This window comes from Apium graveolens, chromosome 10 (assembly GCF_009905375.1).
Source record: "Apium graveolens cultivar Ventura chromosome 10, ASM990537v1, whole genome shotgun sequence".
Classification (NCBI taxonomy): domain Eukaryota; kingdom Viridiplantae; phylum Streptophyta; class Magnoliopsida; order Apiales; family Apiaceae; genus Apium; species Apium graveolens.
In genome coordinates, this window is record NC_133656.1 from 90,766,510 (window position 1) to 90,774,456 (window position 7,947).

General features: G+C 38.8%; 1 non-coding gene across 1 annotated transcript; it reads left to right on the forward strand.

Annotated features, from left to right (window-relative positions):
* Nucleotides 1–5,460: 5,460 nt before the first annotated feature.
* Nucleotides 5,461–5,567, forward strand: LOC141694495 (small nucleolar RNA R71). Its single transcript, XR_012563798.1, has one exon. It is a non-coding gene; the product is annotated as a small nucleolar RNA R71 (small nucleolar RNA).
* The last annotated feature ends 2,380 nt before the right edge of the window (nucleotides 5,568–7,947 follow it).

Genomic DNA, 7,947 nt, shown 5'->3' on the forward strand with positions numbered 1-7,947 from the left:
TCTCACCACCGTGAAACTGTTCTTCTCCGCCTTAGCATTAACATAAAACTCACGCACCACACTCATGGGCACAACAGTGGGCGTCTCGCAGAAATCAAGCCAGCCCATCTCCAAGGTCATCTCCAACAACTTACCATCTTTCGTTGATGGCATAAAACCATGCTCCTTGGCTATAGGCTTTGAAAGTAGCGTCACATACTCTGCCTTAGCCTTGGGAGTTGAAAACCTAGGCCTCACACCACCTGCACTTGAAGAATGAGTGGTGCTGTTGCTTACTTGAGTTTGCTATCTTTTTGGTGCCATTGAGATTGAGAGAGATTGAGTGAATAAAAGTTTATAAGAGAGATTATGTGTTTGAGAGTTTTGAGAAGTGATGGAGAAGTTTTTGTATAAGTGTATGTATATATAGGAGATTATGAGAGAATTAGTTATGGAAAAGGAGTGGGAATTGATTATGGGAATAATGGAAAAAATGGGTTTGATTTGGAGAGGGAAATTTGGGATGTGGAAGAGTAAAATTCGGGTGGGAATTGAGTTTGTATTAAAAGTCCCGAATTTCTCTTCAAAAATTAAGTTATATTTTTTCTGAAATAGGGCGGCCACCCCGCTTCTCAGCGCGAGCGCTGTGCTACTGAAGTTGGCCCTGGATTTTTTTTTCTGATTTTTTATGTTTTTCTCTTTTCTTTTTGCATCCTCTATCTACTAATGTAAAACAAACTTGGGTTGCCTCCCAAGAAGTGCTTGGTTACGTCGTTAGCTCGACGTAGAATCTCGAGATTAAGTAGACAATAAAACGGCACTAATCACCTCACAATTTTCCGTATCCCCATAGTAGTGTTTCAAACTCTGACCATTTACCTTGAATGATTGGCCTGGATCATTTTCAAACATCTCCACAGCTCCATGCAGAAACACAGTTTTGATTATGAATGGCCCGAACCATCTCAACTTTAATTTTCCAGGAAAAAGATAGAGACGAGAGTTGAATAACAGAACTTGTTGTCCCAATACAAATGACTTGAGCACTAGACCCCTATCGTGCCACCTCTTGACTTTCTCCTTGTAGATTTTGTTGTTTTCATACGCTTGAAGCCAAAATTCATCAAGTTCATTCAATTGAAGCATTCTCTTCTTACCAGCTGCATCCAAATCAAGGTTCAACTTCTTCAAAACCCAATACACTTTATGCTCAAGCTCCACAGGCAAATGACACCTCTTACCATAAACCAACTGAAATGACGACATTCCCAAGGGAGTCTTGTATGCTGTTCTATATGCCCAAAAAGTTATATCAAGCTTCAAAGACCAATCCTTCCTTGATGGACACATAACTTTCTCTAAGATACGCTTGATCTCCCTGTTAGACACCTCAGCTTGACCATTTGTCTGAGGATGGTAGGCTGTTACAATGTGATGATTCACATTATACCTTTGCATCATGGTAGTGAATTTGCGATTGCAAAAATGCGATCCCTCATCACTGGTTATGACTCTTGGAGTTCCAAATCTTGTGAATATCTGCTTATGAAGAAAATTAAGCACTACCTTCGCATCATTTATCGGTAAAGCCTTGACTTCCACCCTTTTGGACACATAATCGACCGCCAACAAGATATACTGATTATTGTAAGATGAGACGAACGACCCCATGAAGTTGATTCCCAAAACATCGAAGACTTCAACCTCGAGAAGCACATTAAGAGGCATCTCATCCCTCTTGGACATATTACCCACACTCTGGCATCGATCACACTTCAAAACAAAGTGATGCACATCCTTAAACAATGTAGGCCAGAAGAATCCTGCTTGAAGGACACGAGCTGCTGTCTTCTCTCCACCGTAGTGGCCTCCATAAACAGTTGAATGACAATCTCACAAGATCCCCCTATTTCGCTGTACAGAATACATCTCCTGATGATTTGATAAGCTCCTTGCCTAAAAAGATATGGTTCATCCCATATGTACCACTTCACCTCATGAAGAAACTTCTTCCTTTGAGCGTACGACAACTCGGGAGGCATGATATTACTCACAAGGTAGTTCACAATGTCTGCAAACCATGGTCCTTCCTCTTGCACTCCAAACAGCTGCTCATCGGGAAAAGACTCATTTATAAATATCTTATTCAGTGAAGTTGCACTTGGATCTTCCAAACGAGAGAGATGATCAACGACTTGATTCTCAATACCTTTTCTATCCTTGATCTCCAATTCAAATTCCTGAAGCAAAAGAACCCATCTAATCAATCTAGGCTTCGAGTCCTTCTTCGAGATGAAATATCGAATTGTAGCGTGATCAGTAAAAACTGTCACCTTCGTCCCAAGCGGATAAGATCGAAACTTCTCAAAACCGTAGACAAGAGCCAAAAGTTCTTTCTCAGTAGTAGTATAATTCAATTGAGCACCATTTAGGGTCTTACTAGTATAGTAGACCACATGAAATATGTTGTTCTTTCTCTGCCCAAGAACTGCTCTAATTGCATAGTCACTTGCATCGCACATCATCTCAAAAGGTTCATTCCAATCAGGTGCAGTTATGACAGGTTCCGTGATTAAACTCTTCTTGAAAAACTCAAAAGAAGCTAGGCACTCGACATCAAACTTGAATGGGACATCCTTTTATAGAAGATTGCACAAAGGTTTAGAAATTTTGAAAAGTCCTTGATGAACCGCCTATAGAAATCTGCATGACCAAGAAAGCTGCGAACCCGATTCACAGAAATTGGTGGAGGAAGATTTTCAATGACACCCACCTTGGCTTTGTCCACCTCAAGACCCTTACCAGAGACCTTGTGACCAAGTATAATGCCCTGTCGCACCATAAAGTGACACTTCTCCCAGTTGAGAACCAAATTGGTCTCAACACACCTTTTAAGAACGTCGCCAAAATTCTGCAATCACTCATCAAATGAATCGCCCAACACAGAGAAGTCATCCATGAACACCTCCACATTCTTACCAATCATGTCAGAGAAAATAGCCATCATGCATCTCTGAAATGTGGTCGGTGCTCTATATAAGCCAAAAGAAACCCTTCTAAAGGTGAAAGTACCAAATGACCAAGTGAAAGTAGTCTTTTCCTGATCTTCCGGAGCACTGCAAATCTGATAATAGCCCGAATAGCCATCCAAAAGACAGTAGTACTCATGACCAGCTAATCTGTCAAGCATCTAATCAATAAACGACAGAGGGAAGTGATCCTTTCTCGTGGCCTTGTTCAGCTTCCTGTAATCCATGCAAACTCTCCACCCCGTGACTGTTCGAGTAGGAATGAGCTCATTCTTCACATTAGCAATAACGGTGATACCTCCTTTCTTTGGTACAAACTGAACTGGACTCACCCAAGAACTGTCAGAAATGGGATAGATGATCCCTGCATCTAGCCACTTAAGAATTTCCTTCTTCACAACTTCTTTCATGATAGTATTTAGCCTTCTTTGTTGCTCAACAGTAGGCTTGCTACCTTCCTCTAGCAGAATTTTATGCATAAAATAAGAATGGCTAATTCCTTTGATATCTGCTATCGTCCATCCAGTTGCTGATTTGAACTCTCTCAGAATTCTTAAGAGTTTTTCCTCATCACTACCTGAAAGGTCAGATGCAATAATAACAGGCAAAGTAGATGCATCACCTAAAAAAGTATACCTTAAGAGTTCAGGCAATGGTTTAAGCTCAAGTGTTGGAGCTTCCTCAATAGATGGCCTGAGGCGCTTTGGAGATTTGTACAGCTCCTCAATTCCAAGAGATTCAAAAGGCATATCCATCTTCCTCTTCCAGGGAGAAGCATTCAGATATTGCAATTGCTCATCATCTTCATCATCTTCACTATCGGAATTCCCCAACAATGCCTTTTCTAAGGCATCAGACCTTAGTAATTGATCAAGTTCTGAAGTAACCACAGAATCGACCAACTCCACCTTTAAGAACTCCTCATTTTACGAAGGGGAATTTCATGGCATTGAACACCTTAAAAGTTACATCCTGATCCAGCACTCGCATGGTGAGCTCACCCTTCTGCACATCTATCAAGGTTCGGCCAGTAGCCAAGAAAGGTCTTCCCAAGGTTATGGGAATCTTCTTATCCTCCTCGAAATCAAGAATTACAAAATTATTCGGAAAGATAAGTTTATCCACCTTGACCAAAACATCCTCAACAATGCCTCGCGGATATGTAATAGAACGATCGGCCAGCTGTAAAGTCATATAAATAGGTTTTGGATCAGGTAAATCCAACTTCTTGAAGATTGAAAAAGGCATCAGATTGATGCTAGCTCCCAAGTCACATAAGCATTTGTCAAACGATACTTTTCTAATGGTAGAAGGAATAATGAAGCTTCCAGGATCTTTAAGCTTCGGAGGTAACTTTTGTTGCAGCACATCACTGCATTATCCTTCCGAGAGAGTATACATTTCATAAACTTCGCATAACTAGGCACCTGTTCAAGAGCTTCAACGAAAGGTATGTTGATGTAAAGTTTCTTGAACACCTCCAAAAACTTCTCAAACTGCTTATCTAGCTTTTTCTTCTGCAGCCTCTTAGGAAAAGGAAGTGGAGGATAGATCTTTTTCTCCCCTGTATTACCCTCAGGAGGAGTGTGTTCAACAGTAGTCTTCCTTGGTTCCACTTCAACTTCCTTCTGCACTTCTTCCTCAGCCACAGCTTTTTCATTTGAAACTTGAGAGTGTTCAGAATTTGCAACCTTCCCAGACCTTAATGTAATTGCCTTAACCTGTTCCTTATCTTCCCTCTTTCTTGGTACTTCAGTGCCACTAGGAAGTGCACCAGGTTGATGATTCAACAAGGCATTGACAAATTGTCCGATTTGATTTTCCAGAGTCTTGATAGAAACCGCTTGGCTCTTGCACATGTGCTTCAACTCTTCCAATTCAGATTTTTAATTAGACTGTTGCAGCTGGAGTTGTTACCTTGGTGCATATTGCGGTTGTTGAAAACCAGGGGGTTGTACTGCTTTGCTGGATATTGTTGATAAGGCTGCTGAACCGCATTTTGAGTGTTGTTTGAGCTAAAGTTAGTATGATTGCGGTTGTTAGGATGATAGGTGGCTGGTACAGGTTGCTGCGACCTCTGAAATTGCTCACGGACTGAGCTGATTCACTAGAAATGGCACACTGATCAGTCTCATGGGCATCAACATAAAGCTCATAGACACTAGTGATCTGATTAACTCCATAATTAGATAGAGAATCCACCTTTATCGTTAAGGCCTTAAGTTGAGCAGCTATAGCGGTAGCTGCATCCAACTCCAAAATTCCTACTACCTTACCCTGAGATAGTCGCTGAGTAGGATTCTGGTATTCATTAGCAGCCATCAGTTCAATCAATTCATAAGCCTCATCGTAGCTTTTAGCCCACAAGGCTCCTCCTGATACCGCATCAAGCATGGGTCTAGAAGTAGCACCCAAACCATTATAGAAATAGTTAATGATCATCCAGTCAGGCATCCCATGATGAGGACACTTCCTAAGCATATCCTTATATCGATCCCAAGCCTCACATAAAGATTCTCTAGATTGCTGAGAAAATTGAGTAAGTGCGTTTCTGATTGTAGCACTCTTCGCCATCGGAAATAATTTAGTTAAGAACTTTTGAACAAGATCCTCGTATTTGGTGATAGACCCTGGTGGTAGAGAATGTAACCAACATATCTTTATCCCGCAGAGAAAATGGGAAAAGCCTCAACTTAATAGCATCTTCAGAAACTCCGTTGAATTTGAAAGTGTCACAGATCTCGATGAAATCTCTGATGTGCATGTTAGGGTCTTCTGTCGGAGAACCCCCAAACTGAACTGAGTTCTATATCATCTGAATCGTGTTCGACTTGATCTCAAAGGTATTAGCCGCGATGGTTGGTCGAACAATGCTAGACTGAATATCATTGATCTTCGGTTGAGAGTGGTCCATCAAATCCTTTGGATTCGCTTCTGGTTCTCCCATTCCAATAAGAGCCTCTTCTTCTTTCTCAACTAAGATCTCTTCTTCAACTTTCTCTTCGACTATAACTTCTTCCTCAGCTAGATCCAGTGTTCTCTTACGAGACCGAGAACGCGTATGCATACACACTCGCTAGAGTACCTGATACATGACAAGGAATTAATTAAGTAACAATGTCCAAGTCACTAAACTTTAACGACTAATGATGACAAACACATAAACTAAAAATTAACACCGATATCCCCGGCAGCGGAGCCAAAAACTTGTTAGGACTAAAACACGCGCTAATATTCACGCAAGTATATGCTATCGCAAGTAATATAGAATAAATTCTAGTTCGTTCCCACAGGGATAGGTTTAGGTTAATTTCAATCAATGTATCTATGCAACACTAGTATGGTTGTTATCCAATGCTAAGACGAATAAAAAATTAAGATTGTTTATATTACACTTAACTAAGAGATTATACTAAGAACATAAACTAAGAGATTAAAGACAGTTGAATAATATCTGACATAAATATGGGATTCTAACTTCATTAAATACTTCATTCGATGGCATTTTCATTCTTAACCTAAACATGTAATGGTGATGAAACTAATCAGATAACACGAAACTGATAAATGCCAACTTTCATTGTACGAATACCATACTACCAGACATCCATAAAAGAGATAGAAGCTGAATATACACCAATTATATTGAGACCCTATATGTCTATAGAATTTGACAACATAACGGTTTAATGCACAAGTTATCTCTCGTGATTACTTAAGCTCTGTTACGTCTTGTTATGAAAATTGAGCATAAGTTATGTTTATATAGCAGCCCATGCAGAGTAAAAGTCTTCTAGATCAAAATTCCACAAGAAGCAAGATTTTCTTTTCCGACCAGGCGCGGGAGCGCGCTTGACCGGCGCGGGCACGCTGACGTTCTGCCATCCTGGCGCGGGCGCGCGCTATCACAGCGCGGACGCGCCGTCTCTCTGGAAAATAATATTGACTTCTTCTTTTCTTGTTGGTTTGAGCTGGTCTTTTCACGAACTTTTATTCTAGACACCATCCTAACACCAAATTAGCATCCAAACAATGCCAATTCACCTGTATTCCTCAATAATGCCTGAAATGCAAAAACACTACAAAAACACGTTAAAAACACTGACAACTTGAGTACAAAACATCAATCCAAAGCTTTATGGAGTGTTATAAAGTGTCATAAATTTCACTCAACAACTTTATACTGCACATTTAATTTATATAATTTTGAAGCATGCCCTATAATGTAATTATTTTTATTAAACTTTTCAGAATTTTTCCCTAAATATGGTTATTTATCATTAAATTTCATTAACCTAATAATTATTTTATAAAGTTGTCATATGTTATTAAAAATAATGATGTTTCAATGCATTGTTCTTGTTATTTCTTGTTGAGCATTGCAATCTTACCCTTATTCTTCCAATATTTTTTAGTTTAGCTAAATCGGGAGAACACAAATTGTTATAAATACCAATTTCCAATCTTATGGAAAAATTGATGTTTTAAAGATTAAAAAAATGATCTTTTCACATATTTCTAAATATGTTTTTGAGAAAAAAAATCAAGAGGTTACAATTATTTATAACACCTCAATTATTTTTCTTTATTATGCGATTCGTAGATACATATTGTATTTCAATCTCATTTTTCAAAATAACAGCACAATCTTTTTTTTCAATCTTGGGAAAACTTGAATATTGCGGAAAACAATAATTACTAAGTATATAACTCTTCTCTCAAGTTTTGTCGTGTATAATTAGTTCATTATTTTAAATATACTGTACCAATATTTAGAGTGATTAGTTTTAAACTGTTTTATATTTATCAATGATTCAAGGTATCTAATATTATAATTTATACTGTTATATTGATAATAGGTGACGTAAAATTTGATTAAAATTCTTAAAAGATAGAGCAATAACACATATATAAATTTATTTACTTGGGTAAACAACTA